Source organism: Nicotiana tabacum, chromosome 18, assembly GCF_000715075.1.
Source record: "Nicotiana tabacum cultivar K326 chromosome 18, ASM71507v2, whole genome shotgun sequence".
NCBI lineage: Eukaryota > Viridiplantae > Streptophyta > Magnoliopsida > Solanales > Solanaceae > Nicotiana > Nicotiana tabacum.
The window spans coordinates 66,838,482-66,858,409 of record NC_134097.1 but is presented as its reverse complement, the minus strand read 5'-3'; the positions used below and the strand labels follow the sequence as shown (position 1 = coordinate 66,858,409).

Sequence of the window (19,928 nt, the reverse complement as noted above, 5' to 3'; positions counted from 1 at the left end):
TGATATGCCAACTGTTGCTGGTTCTACCGTGGATAGCCCTGTTGTCTCTGATATGACACCATTTGGCCTTAGGGTTGCATACCTCCAAGTTGTGGCATGTTCGATCTGTACTGCTGATTGGGTGCTGGTCTCCATTGTTGTCCTCCTTGTCTTTGACCCCCAAAATTTGACATAATTCATATCCTCTCTTAAACCTTGGTTGTCACCTTCTCCACTCCATGAACACACATAAGACTGATTAATGCAAGGTGTACACAGTCCTCCATTTGTTGTGTCAATGATATGCACTTGCTTTGTACCCATCTTATCAATCTTCTTTGTCAATATACTCATCTGAGTCATGAGTGTGGCTATGTTCTCTGCATGTGAATTATTTGGGTCAAGAGGAACTGAATACACTATTGGTGTCAGGGTCGTACCTCTCGTCATCCACCCCGAATTCTGGGACATCTTGTCAAGAAGGATTTTACACTAAGTGAATGTCTTGCTAAAAAATGCACCCCCAGCTGAAGCATCTACATTGGATTTTAAATTGTCTGCTAACCCTATGTAGAATCTGTGGCCGAGCATCTGGTCTAGAATACCATTTTCACGACCTAAACTGATGGGCCGCGACGGGTGCCTGAGTCCCACCTATCAAACACCCCCAAGCATGTGTCTAAGATATGAACCCGAGTAACATCTGCTGAATTACGAAAATAACATACAAGAAGGAAACCTACCTTCAAGGCGTATGTACGTATACAAGCAGAATACAGTGGGCGAGCCGGCAAGGCTACTATAGACAACTATACATCCAAAATTGAAAGCCGACAAGGCCACATACAACCCAACTAGACATACTATCTACAGACCTCTAATAGAAACATAGTTGTACAAAGACGAGACTGAGCCACGTCATACCCATATATATATACATATACATATATATATATATATATATATATATATATATATATATATATATATATATATATATATATATATATATATATATATATCATACCAAAATCAAAGTAGCTCCGGATCAAGTGGAGCACGCCAATTCTCACTGATCAGGGATCCTAAGGATGGGAATCGTTAGCTTGCCTACTTGTACCTGTGGACATGAAACGCAGGCCCCGTGAAATAGGGCGTCAGTACGAAAAATGTACTGAGTATGTAAGGCATGAAAATTAGTACGTAAAAGACATAGATGAAACATGGAAAAAAGGAAATACATCTTTAAATTTGAATAACTTTGTCAATTCTCAAATGTTTATAATGCCATGCACGTGCACATAAATATCGTGTCATGCATAGATATGAGTGTATATAATATCAACAAGCCAGTGAAGGTATCTCATCATATTATCTCGGCCACTGTAGGCAACATCATCAGCATATACCAGCAGATCAGGTGGTGGTGCGTATATAACGTCGTAACGTTTTCTCATATCCCATATACATATATTTACCGCGTATATAATGTCATCTCGTCATGGGTCAATGCACATATATAAATGAGTGAAATGCATGAAAAATAAGTAATAATCTCAATATTCCTTACGGATAAACTTTTTCAACTGTGTATTATTCTGAGACCCATGAACAGAAGATAATAATATTTTTCATGGGGAATCAAGAATATAGACACCCCTAGTATCTCTATGAATATTGTAATTTATGGAAACTATGCATTTGCTCGTTTCTTTAGTATAATTCGGATCATGCCAAAAGAAAGAAGGGATGGCCTTAACATACATGTTTCTTGAATTAGTTGAACGAATCTGCTTCTGCAAAATATGGATGAAATTTACACTTGGATTTCCTTGAAATTGGAATTAAATTGTCTTCTGCTTCTATCATTTTTGGCTTTAAGACCAAAGACAGAATGAGATATAATCTAAATGTTAGCTTTGTTCCAACGTTTGAAGTCTTGCTTCTGTTTCTAGCTTTCACTTCCAGAATGGATTTTAAATTGTTATATCAAGTTTCTTTAAACTTAAGACTTATCTTGGTCAAAACTTATTTAAGATACTTTAGACACCTACACCTATATTTAATGAGTCATCTTCCTTAATTAGTGTATATATATAAATGTATCATACCAAAATCAGAGCAGCTCCGAATCAAGTGGAGCACGCCAATTCTCGCGGATCAGGGATCCTAAGGATGGGGATCGTCAGCTTGCCTACCTGTACCTGCGAGCATGAAACGCAAGACCTGTGAAATAGGGCGTATGTACAAAAATGTACTGAGTATGTAATGCATGAAAATTAGTACGTAAAAGACATAGATGGAATATGGAAAAGGGAAACACATCTTTAAATTTGAATAACTTTGTAAATTCTAAAATATTTATAATGCCATGCACGTGCGCATAAATATCGTGTCATGCATAGGTATGAGTGTACATAATATCATCAAGCCACTGAGGGCATCCCATCATATTATCTCAGCCATTGTAGGCAACATCATCAACATATATCAGCTGATCAGGTGGTGGTGCGTATATAACGTCGTAACCTTTTTCCATATCCCATATACATATATTTACATATATACGCCTATATAACGCCATCTGGTCATGGGTCAATGCACATGTATAAATGAGTGAAATGCATGAAAAATACATAATAATCTCAATATTCCTTCCGGATAAACTTTTTCAACTGTTTATTATTCTGAGTCCCATGAATGGAAGATAATAATATTTTTCATGGGGAATCAAGAATATAGACACCCCTAGTATCTCTATGAATAGAGTAATTTATGAAAACTATGCATTTGCTCGTTTCTTCAGTATAATTCGGATCATGCCAAAAGAAAGAAGGGATGGCCTTAACATACATGTTTCTTGAATTAGTTGAACGAATTTGCTTCTACAAAATATGGATGAAATTTACACTTGGATTTCCTTGAAATTGGAATGAAATTGTCTCCTGCTTCTATCGTTTTTGGCTTTAAGACCAAAGACAGAATGAGATGTAATCTAAATGTTAGCTTTGTTCCAACGTTTGAAGTCTTGCTTCTATTTCTAGCTTTCACTACCAGAATGGATTTTAAATTGTTATATCAAGATTCTTTAAACTTAAGACTTATTTTGGTCAAGACTTATTTAAGATACTTTAGACACCTACACCTATATTTAATGAGTCATCTTCCTTAATTAGTGGCCTTTTGCCATGTTTCTTTAGGCATAATTAGTTATGTTTTGTCCGCTTATTAGTTAAACTAGGTAATATTCTGTTACCCGGTAATTAATCAATTACCTGTATAATTTAAACATTTTCATAAATTACTTAAAATTCTATTTATTTTTAAAATACTTCATATCTACCTTATATATTATACTACCGTGGTCATATGGTACCTTGCATGGTACTAGTTCATATTTATCGGGTATTATCGCTCGACCCGTATTTTATTCCAAATTGGCCACTTCAACGAAACTCGTTTTTTTAATCCGTGTACCCCTTTATCCTTCATAACACTTATTTATCGCTTGTTATAAATAGCATAAGTACGTTAACGTCAAGATGATCTCATCCCCGATTCCGCGTCGGTTAACTGGAAATGAAATTTTAACGTACAAAAACGTGAGATGTAATATCCTTCCCCCTTAGAAACATTCGTCCTCGAATGTTCAACTCCCCGTGATCTATATAACTTTGGCAAGGTCGCCTCTGTAACTACACCACTACCGACTCTCCCCATAGAATCTTAATAACCCAACGACACACAGGACTATAATTATGAATAACGACAATGGTCTCACATGACCAATGATAATAACCAACACAAGACTTTATACTCGTACCTTATGATTATGACGTCTCAGTCGGACCCTTCTCTGGAGAAGGAAATAAGTAGGGATATCTAGATTTCATATTTTCCTCGGCCTCCCAAGTCATTTCTTCCACATTGTTGTTTCTCCAAAGTACTTTCACGGAGGCTACCTCCTTATTCCGCAACTTGTGGATTTGTCGGTCTAGGATGGCAACTGGAACTTCCTCGTATGATAAGTCCTTTGTAATCTATACATCATTCGTGGGCACCACTCGGGTAGAATCGCCAATGTACTTCTGTAACATGGATACGTGAAAAACCGGATGGACAGACTCCAACTCTTTGGGCAATTCTAACTCATAAGCTACTTGGCCCACTCTCCAAATTATCCTATAAGGCCCAATATACAGTGGGCTAAGTTTGCCTTTCTTACCAAACCTCATCACACCCTTCATAAGTGACATCTTTAAGAATACCCAGTCATCAACCCCGACTCTAAATCTCATCGTCACACGTCAGAATATGACTTCTGACGACTCTGAGCAATCAATAGTTAATCCCGAATAAACTTTAGTTTTTCTATGGCTCACTGAACTAGGTCTGGCCCGTGTAATCCAAATTCTCCAACATCAAACCACCCTATAGGTGACCTACACTTCCGTCCGTAAAGAGCTTCGTATGATGCCATGTGAATACTGGAATGGTAACTATTATTATATGCAAACTCAATAAGTGGCAGATGATCATCCCAGCTACCTTTGAAGTCTATTGCACAAGCTCGTAACATATCCTACAGTGTTTGAATAGTACGCTCAGCCTGTCCGTCTGTCTAGGGATGAAATGATGTACTAAGGCTTACTTGAGTCTCCAATACTTTTTGGAAGGACCTTCAGAAGTTAGCTGTAAATTGAGCTCCTATATCCAAAATAACAGATACAGGGACACCATGCAGTCGTACTATCTCCTTGATATAAAGCCTCGCATAATCCTCTGAGGAATATGTAGTTCTAACGGGCAAAAAATGGGCTGACTTTGTAAGCCTATCAACAATTACCAATATCGAATCAAACTTACGCTGGGTACGAGGTAAGCCTACGATGAAGTCCATATTGATTACTTCCCATTTCCAAGTCGAAATCTTCATGGCCTGCAATAATCCACCGGGGTTTTGATGCTCAATATTAACTTGCTGACAGTTAGGACACTGAGCAACAAATTCTGCTATATCCTTTTTCATTCCGTCCCACCAATATACTTCCCTAATGTCATGATACATCTTTGTCGCTCCTGGATGGAAAAAATAACGAGAATAGTGAGTTTCTCCCATAACCTGCCAACGCAGCCGTGCAACATTAGGCACACATAATCGCCCTTGATATCTGAGGACCCCATCTTCTATAATTTCAAATGGTGTCTTCTCCTTCTGAAGAGTGGTATCCCTATAATGAACTAGCACAGGATCCTCGTACTGACGTTCCTTTACTTCAGTTACTAAAGAGGATGTTGCCGTATCCTGAAGAGTAATTTTAATATCACCTGAGTCCAGTAATCGAAATCCAAAACTAGCTAGCAGATGAACCTCATGGTCTATTCCCCCTTTTTTGGTTGTAAATATAACATGCTACCCATAGATCTACGGCTGAGGGTGGGGGCTACTACGTTCGGCTTCCCAGGATGGTATAAAATATCAACATCACAGTCTTTAAGTAGCTCCAACCATCTCCTTTGGCGTAGATTCAATTCCTTTTACTTGAAGATGTACTATAGGCTCTTATGATCCGTATAGATGTCAACATGAATGTCATACAAGTATTGCCTCTACATCTTTAGTGCATGAATCACCGCGACTAACTCTAAATCATGGGTCGGGTAGTTCTTCTCGTGCTTTCTTAGTTGTCTAGAAGCATAAGCCACAACCTTACCATGCTGCATTAGCACACAATCCAATCCAATGCCTAAAACATCACAATAGATCACATATGGAAGCGTTGGAACCGGTGCTGACGTTAATCTGTCCTTTAATGCCTGGAAACTCCATTCGCAAGCATTAGTCCATTGAAACTTTGAATCTTTCTGAGTAAACTTTGTCAAAGGTGCTGAAAGGGAAGAAAATCCTTCCACAAATCTCCCATAATAACCTTCCAAACCGAGAAAGCTACGAACCTCCATCGGTGTTGTGGGTCTAGGCCAAGTCTTTACTGCCTCAATCTTCTGTGTATCCACCCAGATACCTTCACCCGGAATAACATGCCCAAGGAAAGCTACAGAGTTCAACCAGAATTCATATTTAGAAATTTTTGCATACAACTTCCCTTCTTGTAGAACTCTGAGCACAGTACGCAGATGATCTGCATGCTCAGCCTCTCAACAAGAATATACCAATATATCATCGATAAATACAATAACGAACATATCTAAGAAAGTCCTGAACACACGGTTCATCAAATTCATAAATACTGCTGGAGCATTGGTCAGACCGAACGACATAACCCGAAACTCAAAGTGCCCATATCTAGTCCTGAATGCTGTCTTCGGAATATCTTCATCCTTAACCCTTACCTGATGGTACCCGGACCTCATGTCTATCTTTAAAAAACACTTGGCACCTTGCAACTGATCAAATAAATCATCAATTCTCGGGAGCGGGTATTTATTCTTGATTGTCACCTTATTCAGCTGCCTATAATCAATACACATTCGTAAAGAACCATCTTTCTTTATCACAAACAAAACAGGTGCTCCCCACGGTAACGTACTAGGTCTGATAAAGCCTTTTTCAAGTAAGTCCTTTAATTGTTCTTTCAACTCTTTCAGCTCTGCGGGGTCCATTCTATAGGAAGGAATAGATATTGGGTGAGTATCTGGTAGTAAGTCAATAGAAAACTCAATTTCTCGCTCTGGCGGAAGACCCGGAAGCTCATCAGGAAACTCATTAACCATAGGGATGGACGGAATGGTTGGTGAATCTACTTCCACATCCTGAACCCGAACTAAGTGATAAATACTGTCCTTTCTGATCATCTTCCTTTCCTTGAGATAGGAAATAAATCTACCTCTCGGCGATGCCGTGTTACCTTTCCACTCCAAAATAGGCTCCCCCAAAAATTGAAATCGGGCTATCTTTGATCTACAATCAACGTTGGCATGACCAGAAGCCAACCAATCCATACCCATTATAACATCAAATTCTACCATATCTAACTAGATTAAGTCTGGTACGGTAGTTCGACCATGAACTACTATTATACAACCCCTATATACTTGCTTAGCTATCACCGAGTCCCCAACAGATGTAGAGACCTCGAAAGGTTTAAACAATTCAGGTTTTATTTTAAACTTACTAGCAACCAACGAAGTAATGTATGATAAGGTGGAACCTGGGTCAATCAGTGCATATATATCATAGGAGGAGACTGATAATATACCTATAACAACATCAGGCAATGAGTCTTGGTCCTATCGTCCTGCCAACACATAAATGTGGTTCTAAGGGTTGCTCGAGCTAGATGTTCCGCCTCTACCTCTACCATGACTCATTGGTGCTTGGGGACCTTGCCTAGGGGGCGTACTAATAATGACGAACCAACTGCAGATCCCGATGGCTGAGCTATGCTTGCATCACCTCTCATCGGACAATCCCTCATAACGTGGCCCGGATAACCATAAGTATTACAAACACCTAACCCCATACGGCACTGCCCGGTATGCTGATTACCACATTGAGTGCATCATGGCAAGGGTGGCCTCATCTGATTTGACTCACCCATATACTGAGAACCTGAGGTCCTGAAATTCTAACCAGACCCTAAATATGTGGAACGATCGAATCTCTTACTGCCAAACTAAGGGGGCGCGCTAGTCGAGGGTTGGGATGGATACCTCGAGCACTGCTACCTCTGACTACCTCGAAACTCACCAAAAGGACCCGAATACCTCACTCTCTTATTTTGGGCCCTATCATGCTCACGATCGGCCCTCTGTTTCTGTTTACGCTCCTCTACATACTGAGCGTATGCCTGAATACGAGAAATATCCATGTCTGGCTGAAGTGAGACCAATATACAATCGTTAAGCAAGTGAGGCTCTAATCCCATCACGAACCAGTGAACCCGATCCTCAATCTTAGATACAATAGTGGGAGCATACCTAGCCAACGAATCAAACTGAAGATTATACTCCCGAACACTCATCTTACCCTGTCGAAGGGTCAAGAACCTATCAAATCTGGCTCGTCTAAGCTCTGGTGGCAGATAATGACGAAGAAAAGCTTCTGTAAACTCCTGCCATACTACTGGAGGGGCATCCTCACCTCTGGACAATTCTCAAGACTCATACCAATTAACTGCAACATCTCGGAGTCTATAGGAAGCTAGCTCAACTGACTCAGTCGCAGTGGCCTTCATTACCCGTAACATCCTCTGCACTCTATCAATAAATACATGAGGGTCCTCGTTTGGATCTGCTCCAGTGAATACAGGAGGGTCTAAATTAATAAAGTCATGAACCTCGCACTTACGGACCTATCTGCATGACCAATACCTTCTTTTTGATGTCGAGCCTGTGCGGATACTAATCAGGTCAATAACTGAATAGCATCTCTCATCTCCTGACCCGGTGTATCTAGCTGAGGTGTTGAACGTACAAGGGCGGGCGATGGAGCTAGTGCCCCTCAGAGCTCTTCTAGAAAAGGCGGGATATGTGAAGTCTGAGATGGAACCTCACCATAAGACTCTTCCCGAGCCCTGGTAACTCGTGGAGCTCGACTAGTAGTCTCACCAGCCACGGACTTTCCCTTCTGGGGGACCGTACTCTTTCGAGGCATCGCTGAAAATATAGCATATTTTTAGGAACATGAATTCTTGTATCGCACGATCTGAGATAAAAAGAGAGGATAACATCCTATATGTCCTGTAGCCTCCTGTTTATAAGTGTGGTGCACAACACACGCATAAATATGACTCTACTAGACACGGTCTGTAGACAATCCTAGGACAGAACTGCTCTGATACCACTTTTGTCATGACCCAAACTGATGGGTCGCAACGGGTGCCTGAGTCTCACATGTCAAACACCCCTAAGCATGTGTTTAAGATATGAACCTGAGTAATATCTATTGAATTACGAAAATAACATACAAGAAGGAAACCTACCTTCAAGGCGTATGTACGTATACAGACAGAATACAGTGGGCGAGCCATCAAGGCTACTATAGACAACTGTACATCCAAATTTGAAAGCCGACAAGGCCACATACAACCCAACTAGACATACTATCTACAGACCTTTAATAGAAACATAGTTGTACAAAGACGAGACTGAGTCACGTCATACCCATATATATATATATATATATATGTCACACCTCCTTTTTACTACCCCCGAAAGGGTATAAGGGAGTTTTTTTCAATTTAAGTGACAATCGAAATGGGATCATTTTATCAAAAATTCAGAGTCGCCATTTGGGATAATTTTATGGTGTCCCAAGTCACCGATTTTAAATCCCGAATCAAGAAAAGATTGACTCTGTTTTACAGTCCGCGAACACAGAAATCCAGATAAGGAATTCTGTTAACCTAGGAGAAGGTGTTAGGCATTCCCGAGTTCTGTGGTTCTAGCACGATCACTCAACTGTTATAATTGGCCTATTATAGGATTTTAATACATCTTTAAACCTAGGTGCCTTTTTAATTTTCTAACCGCTTTTAGTATTTCAGAAAAACTCAAGGTTATTTAAAATATGTCGTAAGCCATGCTACATGAAATGCACCCGTGGTTCACGATACGTTCTATTTAACCTTGTTAGAAATTAGAATCAGGTCACATGCAATGCACACCCGAGCCCTTTTAATCTAATTTGATGTAGTTCAGTTGAAGAATAGCAACCCAATTTCTATACCGTGAATAAAATCATGTTCAGCTATAATCAATTCGAGTGACATGCAAGTAGATAACTATATGAACAAACTCAAAACTGGAGATAATAACCGAATAGATCATAGTATCAAATCGTCATGTAACCAATTAACATTTAGCTAGAATAAAACGAGTAGAATCAAATGTAATGGCCATTAATCCCAATGCACAATATACAACAAAGGCCGAATCTGATTATTAAGAAATTATCCCTATGTCATCAAGCTTTTACACTCAATTTGTTGTCAATTACAAAGAGGAATTATCAAACAAACAGAGTCAATTACATGTCTTTATTGGCTTTTTCCTTCTCCAGAAAGTACACATTGGAAAGATCCCCATGTAGCACGTTATATACACATAAAACAACAACTCAAGAAGCTCAATTACACAAAGTTAGAATCAGTACTCTATCACTAGGAATTTCTAATTATCTGGACATTCTTTCGATTACAAAGGAATTTCACAAAGTTAAGATCAAAATAAATTAAGTTTACAAGCGTCTGCCTAGGATTTTGTCCCAAAATACTCAACTACACATAATGTGTTCAGAACGTGCAACTTCAGATTCGCATTGTCTAATCAGAAAGTGAACTAGAAAGAACGAGAGATGAATCTTAAATAAACTAGACAAAATTGATTTATTCGACTAAAGCCATGTATAAACAAATAAGAGCCGTAAAATCAGAAGAAGTATGAATCAAAACGGGCCTGAGAATTGAGCTTTCAATTGAATTTCAGCAGTTACAACTTTGGAATTAAGAAAATCCTCAAGATGTGATACCCTTCCAATCACAGTTACAGTGAGACGAACGAAACCAGGACCGGAAAAACTCTAGCATCGGAACGAACTCGAACAAACTCCATTGACTCCAGGTCAAAATTGGAAGAAGACGGACGAAATCTTTGCGGGTTTTGTTAATCTTTTCCTAATCTTTCTATCCGAAACTTCTGTCTCTATTTTTGTTTTGGTACGTGCTGTGGAGGTCGCCATTTATGGCATTTTTCCGGCTAGATCTGTCGCCAAACTGTTAGCGATGACATAGGGCAAGAAAGACGAGGAGTGAGGTCGTTTCGACCATGGCTGGTCGCAGCAATCATTTATAGCAACAACTGAGGGAGGAGAGAGGGCTTCATCACCGGTCACTCCGCCATAGACGACGGCGACACAGCAACGGCACCAAAAGAAGAGAGTGAGGGACGTTAGAGATAGATGAATCTGGCTGCTAGCTTTCGATGATGGCTAGGCTGTTATTCGTGTGGGTTTTTGCCGGAAAATGAAGAAAGGTGGGGGAGGGGGGTTGAAGAAGGCGGCGCGGGCGGGGAAGGGGGGGTCTGTGTGATTTTGCCGCTGTCAGCCTCTTCAGACGCCTTTTTCTTTCTTTTTTCATTCCTTCCGCGTTACTCCTCTCTCTTCTTTTTTGTAGAGTCTAGGTCTAGGTTATTATTTTATGTATTTTGCCAATTAGTCCCTAGGTCTTTTTGTGTTAAGTCTTTAGGGTTTTTTTTATTTATTTTTGTTCCAAAGAAGAATCTAGAAGGGTCCCTAGGCTTAATGGACTAATCCGAATCGGGCCGAGAATTGGGCTCTAAAACTCTTAAAATTGTGATCCAACACCTTAATTGACTCATTTTAAAATAAGATAAAAATACTACACAATGCAAAAGCTAACATGAAACTATTATATATTTTTTGTATTTTCAAAATTATATAAAGATAAAAATAAGGTACTATTTTTGTATTTTTTTTTTAAATTATGAAAGATGCATACTAAAATATATATTTTTTTGTAATTTTAAATTTTTTTGTAATAAAATAAAGTAAAAGAGTAAAAATGAGATGAAATAGCTATATTAGGCCTAAATTAAATATTTACGTGCTAAATATGAAAAAATCTTGGGGAGAGTCAAAAATCACATATCTACATATATATATATATATATATATATATATATATATATATATATATATATATATATATATATATAAACGTATCGTACCAAAATCAGAGCAGCTCCAGATCAAGTGGAGCACGCCAATTCTCGCTGATCAGGGATCCTAAGGAGGGGACCGTTAGCTTGCCTACCTGCACCTGCGGGCATGAAACGCAGGCCCCGTGAAATAGGGCATCAATACGAAAAATGTACTGAGTATGTAAGACGTGAAAATTAGTACGTAAAAGACATAGATGAAACATGGAAAAATGAAACAAATCTTTAAATTTGAATAACTTTGTAATTTCTGAAACGTTTATAACGTCATGCAGATGCACATAAATATCGTGTCATGCATAGGTATGAGTGTACATAATATCATCAAGCCACTGAGGGCATCCCATCATATCATCTCGGTCACTGTGGGCAACATCATCAACATATACGAGCTTATCAGGTGGTGGTGTGTATATAACATCGTAACCTATTCCCATATCCCATAGACATATATTTACATATATACGCGCATATAACGCCATTTGGTCATAGGTCAATGCACATGTATAAATGAGTGAAATGCATGAAAAATACGTAATAATCTCAATATTCCTTCCGGATAAACTTTTTCAACTGTGTATTATTCTAATACCCATGAACAGAAGATAATAATATTTTTCACGGGGAATCAAGAATATAGACACCCCTAGTATCTCTATGAATAGAGTAATTTATGAAAACTGTGCATTTGCTCATTTCTTCAGTATAATTCGGATCATGCCGAAAGAAATAAGGGATGGCTTTAACATACCTGTTTCTTGAATTAGTTGAACGAATCTGCTTCTGCGAAATATGGATGAAATTTACACTTGAATTTCCTTGAAATTGGAACGAAATTGTCTTCTGCTTCTATCGTTTTTGGCTTTAAGACCAAAGACAAAATGAGATGTAATCTAAATGTTAGCTTTGTTCCAATGTTTGAAGTCTTGCTTCTGTTTCTTCAACTTTCACTTCCAGAATGGATTTTAAATTGTTATATCAAGATTCTTTAAACTTAAGACTTATCTTGGTCAAGACTTATTTAAGATACTTTAGACACCTACACCTATATTTAATGAGTCATCTTCCTTAATTAGTGGCATTCTGCCACGTTTCTTTTGGCATAATTAGTTATGTTTTGTCCGTTTATTAGTTAAACTGGGTAATGTTCTGTTACCCAGTAATTAATTAATTACCCGCATAATTTAAAAAAATTCATAAATTACTTAAAATTCTATTTATTTTTAAAATACTTCATATATACCTTATATATTTTACTACCGTGATCATATGGTACCTTGCATGGTACTAGTTCATATTTATCGGGTATTATCGTTTGACCTGTATTTTATTCCAAATTGGCCACTTTCAACGAAACTCATTTTCTTTAATCCGTGTACCCCTTTATCCTTTATAACACTTATTTATCGCTTGTTATAAATAGCGTAAGTACGTTAACGTCAAGATGATCTCATCCCCGAGTCCACGTCGGTTAACTAAAAATGAAATTTTAACGTACGAAAACGCGAGATGTAATAACTATGGTGGGGACACTTCTCTAGCACCCCTTTGAATCTTTCCCAAGTTTCCTGCAAGGTCTCAGTAGGCTGCTGCTTGTACTACAATATCTCATCAATCTGTCTTGCAGTCTTGTTGGGCGGGTAAAACTTGTTCAGGAACTGCTTGACTAATTCCTCCCAAGTGGAAATGGAATTTATTGGGAGCGAATTCAGCCAAGTCTATGCTTCCCCAGTCACAGAGAACGGGAACAATAGCAACTTGATGGCTTCTGGGGTCACATTTGGATGCTTTTGGGTCACATAAATTGACAGAAAATTTTTCAGGTGTTGTTGAGGGTCTTCAATGTGTGACCCGGAGAACAATCCCTTATTCTGCAGAAGAAGCAACATGTTGTTGGTGATCTGAAATGTCTCCGCTTGTATTGGGGGCACAACAATGGCGGTGGCCAGGTTGTCAGCTATTGGCTGTGCCCAATCATAAAGTGCAGCTTCTGGCACAAGAGGTACCACCACTCTGACGTTCGGGCCAACTTGATCATCCCTGATGTTCCCGTTGACGTTATCTACGTCACCCATTTCAATTTCAAGTTGGTGAGTTTGTTGTGATTATTTGTTCTTCTTGTTGGCACGATTTAATGCCCTAAATATTTTCTCGGGGTCTGAGAGTCCTTCAAGCAGTTCACCAGTCCTCGAAGAATCTCTAGGCATACATCTGAATCACACAAGAGTTCAAACGTGAGAATTTTAATGAAAAAGTATTTAACACCGTAGAAAATTGATCTAAACTAATAGTTCTAGCACTACTTCTAAGTTGTAATAAATAACACCATTAGTTCCCCAACAACGGTGCCAAAATTTGATCACGCCCAACTATGCCTTATAAAAGACAAAGCGGTTGTTGCAAATATAATCCGGTTTTCAAGTCCGGAGTCGAATCTTCAGGGAACTAACCTATCTACTACTACTCTTGGTGATGCTATTACAAGCTCAAATAATTTTCAAATTCATGATTTTTGTAAATAAATATTGGGTTTTATTTAACTAAGGTAAAATAATATTAAAACTAACAATATTCTAAATCAAAGATAATTCAACGGTAAAAAGATCTAGGATGTTGATTTCCCCAATTGTTAGTTTACTTCTTAACTCTTTTGCTATAATCTCGCCATAATACTCTATGAGGATTATGAGCTATGGGTTACTGCATTTATCTTTCGATCAACTACGATAATTTACTAGAGTATTCTCTCGAACTACTTTAGCTGATAATCTATGCATCTCTGAATTATCCTACCAAAGTTTCATTATCTCTAACCCCACTTTTAAGTTCAAGTAATGAATCTCTTCAATTACCCAAAAATGGTGTTGTTCAACAGAGATCTAACCTAGTATTCTTTCTCAAGCAACACAAGACAATTAGACACGATTAATCAAGAGCCCATTCAATTAATCAACATACAAAACATAGTTGAACAATCATATAATAAACCCGGCTCGATTATAATATTGAGTCAAAACTTCATCTAACAATTGGTTCCATCAACCCTAGATTAAATGTTTAGCTACTCATAGCAAAACAAGAATAAACCATAAAATCATTCATAATTCACAAAATAATGATAACAAGAAGAAGAATGAAAACCCTAATGGTGTCTTGATCTTCTCACACTTGTTCTTGCCTCCAATTTAGTCTAAGAACAAGCTTAACTTTCACTTGGGCGAGTTTGTTGAGTTAATATAGGGTTAGGATAAGTTTTCCACGATTTACACTTTGGCCCTAAAACTTCTTGACTTCCTCCAGATCGACCGCGGCCGTGGCACGACTGCGGTCAATCCCAACCATTCTGTTTTTCGCCTTCTCTCACCGCGTTCCAGCCACGGCTGTTGCCCAGTTTTTCTTCGCCTTTTCTTGCTCGTTTTCATCCAGGCTCTTCTCGGTTGGCCTTGTATCTACATAATTGATCCCAAAACACTCTATATCCTCCTCCTAATTCGGAGTAGTTCCTGCAAAGCATAAAAACCTTAATTAGAGCATTTTGTTATCATTTAACACTTAAAACATCAATAAAGTATGATTAACTTAGAGCATAAATAACATCTACACCGTATAATATAAGCTACTATCAATAAGAAATATGATTTAATACCTTCTCGAACTTGCATTTAATAAAGTAGATGAATACGATATGTGTCTTGTATATAAATTATCATTTAATTAATGGTCAAATTATAAGTATTCTTTCCATTCCAATTTATATGATGAAGTTCGAATTTCGGGAATTAAATAAAAACAATTTATCAAAATTTTTATGTGCTTTTTAGATAGTTTGATTTATTAATTATTATGATTTATAATGCCTTTTATTTAGTTTTTAAATATATAAATTTAATTTCATAAACTGAAAGATTTTATGTCCGAATTTACAAGCAATATAAAAAAAGTTTGACTTTCGATATTTGAGTTCCGCCATATAAATTGCGACAAAGAAAGTATACCTTTGTTATTAAATTTTTTGATTTGATATAAATATATATGTAAAATAAACATTTCCCGTTTTATGTGTACCTATTATAAAAGTCACATAAGCAAGTAAAATTCAACACCATTCACCATATGTATACACAAATAGTCAAAAATGGCCTAAATATAATGCGTGGAGAATATTAGTTCTAAATAAAGTTACAATAGAAAAAGATGAGGATTCACAAATTAGCACGATATTTGAATGGAAAGTGGATAAAAAGAAGTACCGGTAGTTTAGAATTCTTGAGGTTGAACTAAATATGTTCTTTGGTTTCGGAATCTAGGCTGCAATGCAAATTCGTGGTTCTAATTCATGAATTCAGAAACTTTTCTTGTATTGTCAATGGGATTTATTCGATATAAAGAAATATTCTGTTCACTATCAAATAGTAGGAATGAAAAAGAATAGAGAAAACTACCTCTATAACCCCTCAAAATTTTAATAGCCCATGTTTTGTCCTACTTACAAAAAATGGCCCTTCAGCCCAAACTTATTGCATATAGTAGCCGAAAGGAATAAATATGACAACATAAGTGCTTGTAGCTCAGTGGTTAGAGTGCTTATTTTCTAAGTTGAAGGTTGCAGGTTCGACCCTCACATGGTGCGATAGGGCAACTCTTTTTTGCCCTTTTAAATGTACTTCTGGATCTTATAAGTATTTTTGTATAATAACAGACTATTTTTGTATATGTTTTGCATAGTGATAGTCTATTTGTATATTTTTTGTATAGTAACAATCTATTTGTGTAGTGACAGTCTATTTAGTATACTTTTATATAGTGATAGTCTATTTTGTACATATTTTGTATAATGACAATCTATTTAGTATATATTTTGTATATTGACAGTCTATTTTGTATATATTTTGTATAATGACAGTCTAGTATTTATTAATTGTATAGTGGCAGTCTATTTAGTATATATTTTTATATAGTGACAGTCTATTTTGTATATATTTTGTATAGTGACAGTCTATTGTATATAAATTGTATAGTGACAGTCTATTTTAGTATTTTTTTGTATAGTAACAGTCTATTTAGTATATACATTGCATAAAATTTGTATATAGAGTGCATCGTGCATCTTGCAATGTATCCATAATATATCATTAATGTATCCCGAATGCCTTTGTGTATCCAAAGTGTATAGACTGTTCTACGATGTATAAATTTTGTATATACAAAGTGAATATGGCTAACAGATTTGCTGTTATTTCTACATTAAAACAGATGCAGATATGAAAATAACTCATACAACAAGCTCGCGTAGAATTGTTCACTTCCCAAAATGCTGAAATATATTGAAGTATTGAACTCTCTACCAATTGTTCTCTTTTATATTGCGCAGAATTGAACTCGCGCAATATAAAAGATTTCCATGACCAGTGACCATAACATGTAGAAATTAAAAGGCCATTAAGGTCTCAGACCGACAAACAACTATACATGCTGCCGAGGTAAGACTTAAAGTAGTAAAAGTTACAAATATATAAACCATAAACATGAAAATTATTGCAGCTGAAATGAAATGTCTGATTTCCAGCTAGAGAGTTGAGTGTGTGACCACATATGAAACTTGCATTCTTGGTATAAGCTTGCTGTCCATTTTAGAAAATTCCAGATTGGTTTGACTTCCATTTTTTTGGATCTCAACCAAGACTTGAATATATATCATCATATAAGATGTATGAATATATATCATCATATCCTACAATTTGTTTCTTTCTATTCTCTACTCCATAGCCTCTCTCCTCCATAAAACGACCCTTCTCATCAGTCCCAAAAACAGTAAAAAACTTTGCCGGAGTTCGGTCGGAGAACATCCATCCGATGACGCGTCTCCATCTTCTTACTCATGTTTATGCCGATGTCTCTGCCTCATATGATGTTTTCAGTGAAGAAGCAGAAGAAATTAGAAGCAGCAACATCAAATTGGTGACACAAATTGGGGAAGCTTCGGAATTGGAAACTATAATTGATGGTTTGAAACAGTCGATGGTGGCGGTGATTGAAGCGGCGGAGCATCTACGAGGATCAGCGGTGAGGGCTGTCTTTGCAGCTATGGCGTGGTCGCCTCTCTTTCCGCGATCTGTCTTTTGCAGATCTGAACCTCTTAGTTAAGTTTTTGGGCTAGCCACTTGAATTACTTTTGGGCTATAAAATAAATATTATAATTTTGGGCTACTGAGTGTTAAAAGTTTGGGCCGAATGACTATAAATGAACTTTGCTCAAAAGAATACTAGCATTGCATGCGTTCAATTGGGAATTTACATCTATACCAAGTTTTTGGGTCATCATTTAATTTATACCCGTTTTACACAAACAATTGCAAGCGTACTCATTTTTTGGGATAACTTCGGACATACGGGCCTAATGTAGCAAAAATTTATGTCTGAAGTTTGAACTTCAGAATTTTTTGCCTGAAGTGTAGCCTTATCAAAGCAAAACTTCAGATATTTTTGCCTGAAGTTTAGCCTGACTTGCAAAGGAAATCACACAAACTTCAGTTCATAGTGCTAGGGCAAACTTCTGTTCAATTGCGTTTGTGTGAGGTTTGAACTTCAGAATTTTTTGTCTGAAGTGTAGCCTTATCAAAGCAAAACTTCAGATATTTTTGCCTGATGTTTGGCCTGACTTGCAAAGGCAATCAGGCAAACTTCAGTTCATAGCAAGGGCAAACTTCAATTTAATTATGTATGTCTAAAGTTTTAACTTGAGATTTTTTTTGCCTGAAGTGTGGCGTTATTAAAGCAAAACTTCAAAATAATTTCACCTGAAGCTTAGCCTAACTTGCAAAGGTAATGGAAAAACATCACTTCATAGATTTGTCTGAAGTTCTTCAATTTGTAGTGCAAACTTCAGAACAAAATCAACTTGTTATATTTGAAGTTCAGATAGTTCAAATTTCAGTCAATTTGTAGTGCAAATTTCCTCATCAGTGATATTGAGAACAAATTGGAAGAATAAATTATTGTGTTACAAGTAAAACTGTAAAATAAATTTAATTAAAGTTCAGGATTCTACCAAGCAGCCTTTATGAAATCCTCATTAGACTACCAAGCAGTCAAAGAACCAATTCGTTGCAAATTATTTTGCTAGTGTTGGTGCTCTCTAATTTTCTCTAATTACTTTATCACTACCTCCGTCATTCACCATGGAAGAAAAAGTCTTATGCATTTGAGAGAGAAAAGAAGAAAAAGAGGAAAACAAGAGGAGGAAGAAAGGAGCGCATATGTCATGAGGAAGAAGAGGAGGCGTCTGAAGTTGTTAAAATTAGGATATAAGTTAAATACTTTTAAAAATATGAGTATAGGTTAAATAGGGGCAACCAAATAGGCGCCCCGTGTAATTTTTACGTTTCAATTTCAGTGATCTTCACTTTTACTAATTAAAAGTTATCATGAAAATAGCAAGGGTTAGCTAGTTTTCGGATTGATAATTGAAACACATTTGCAAAGTCATTAAAAAATAACCATTATTTTACTAAAATACGGAAAGGATTATGGAGTTCTATAAACTTTCATCATATTATGTTGGAACTCAAGCACATTATGAAATTCCACCACATTATGTTGGAATCTCATATGTAATCTAATATATCATGTTGGGATTTTTCCGGATTTTTAAAAGTATTTTTATTCAGATTTTATCTTTACATCAATAATTGACTAAATTTCAATTACTTTTGAAATTGTGTCTATTGTTCAATTACAAATTATAAAGCTGGCAATTTCTGAACATATCCCACTTAATTAAGAAAAAATAATTAAAACATAGGCCGAATTGTGAGTGTTTGGCAAATGTACAAGTTGCAATGTAAAAGGTAACTATTATGTAGATTAATATTCCATTCGATCATGTTCTTTCCAATTAGAAGAATTGAACATTTATTGACCGACCAAACAGCATATGAAATACTTGCCATAAATAAAAAGGGACATCCTTATCTGGAAAGCCGAATCACTTGACAGCCATTACTGTTGGAAAATATTACAAGGGCACGGACAAGACCATATATTATAATTCAATTAACGAAAGTACAAGATCCATTCACATATTCTATGATTGCTTGTCCATTCAATTGATGAGCAATGATGATCAAGAAGTTACTGAGATTTAAATTTGTTATCTTATTATTCAAGTTGTCTTTAAGCCAGAATTTCTCATCGCGAACAAATAGTTCGCTGAATTAATGTTCATCATCATGCTGCAATATTGTGAATTGTTT

General features: G+C 36.9%; 1 long non-coding RNA gene across 1 annotated transcript; it reads right to left on the bottom strand.

The window, feature by feature from the left end:
• Positions 1–1,003: 1,003 nt before the first annotated feature.
• LOC142172912 (uncharacterized) lies at positions 1,004–12,654 on the bottom strand. The gene is made up of 4 exons (XR_012702090.1): positions 12,428–12,654; positions 11,686–11,777; positions 2,091–2,183; positions 1,004–1,099 (listed from the first exon to the last, which is right to left on the bottom strand). It is a non-coding gene; the product is annotated as an uncharacterized LOC142172912 (long non-coding RNA).
• Between the last annotated feature and the right edge of the window lie 7,274 nt (positions 12,655–19,928).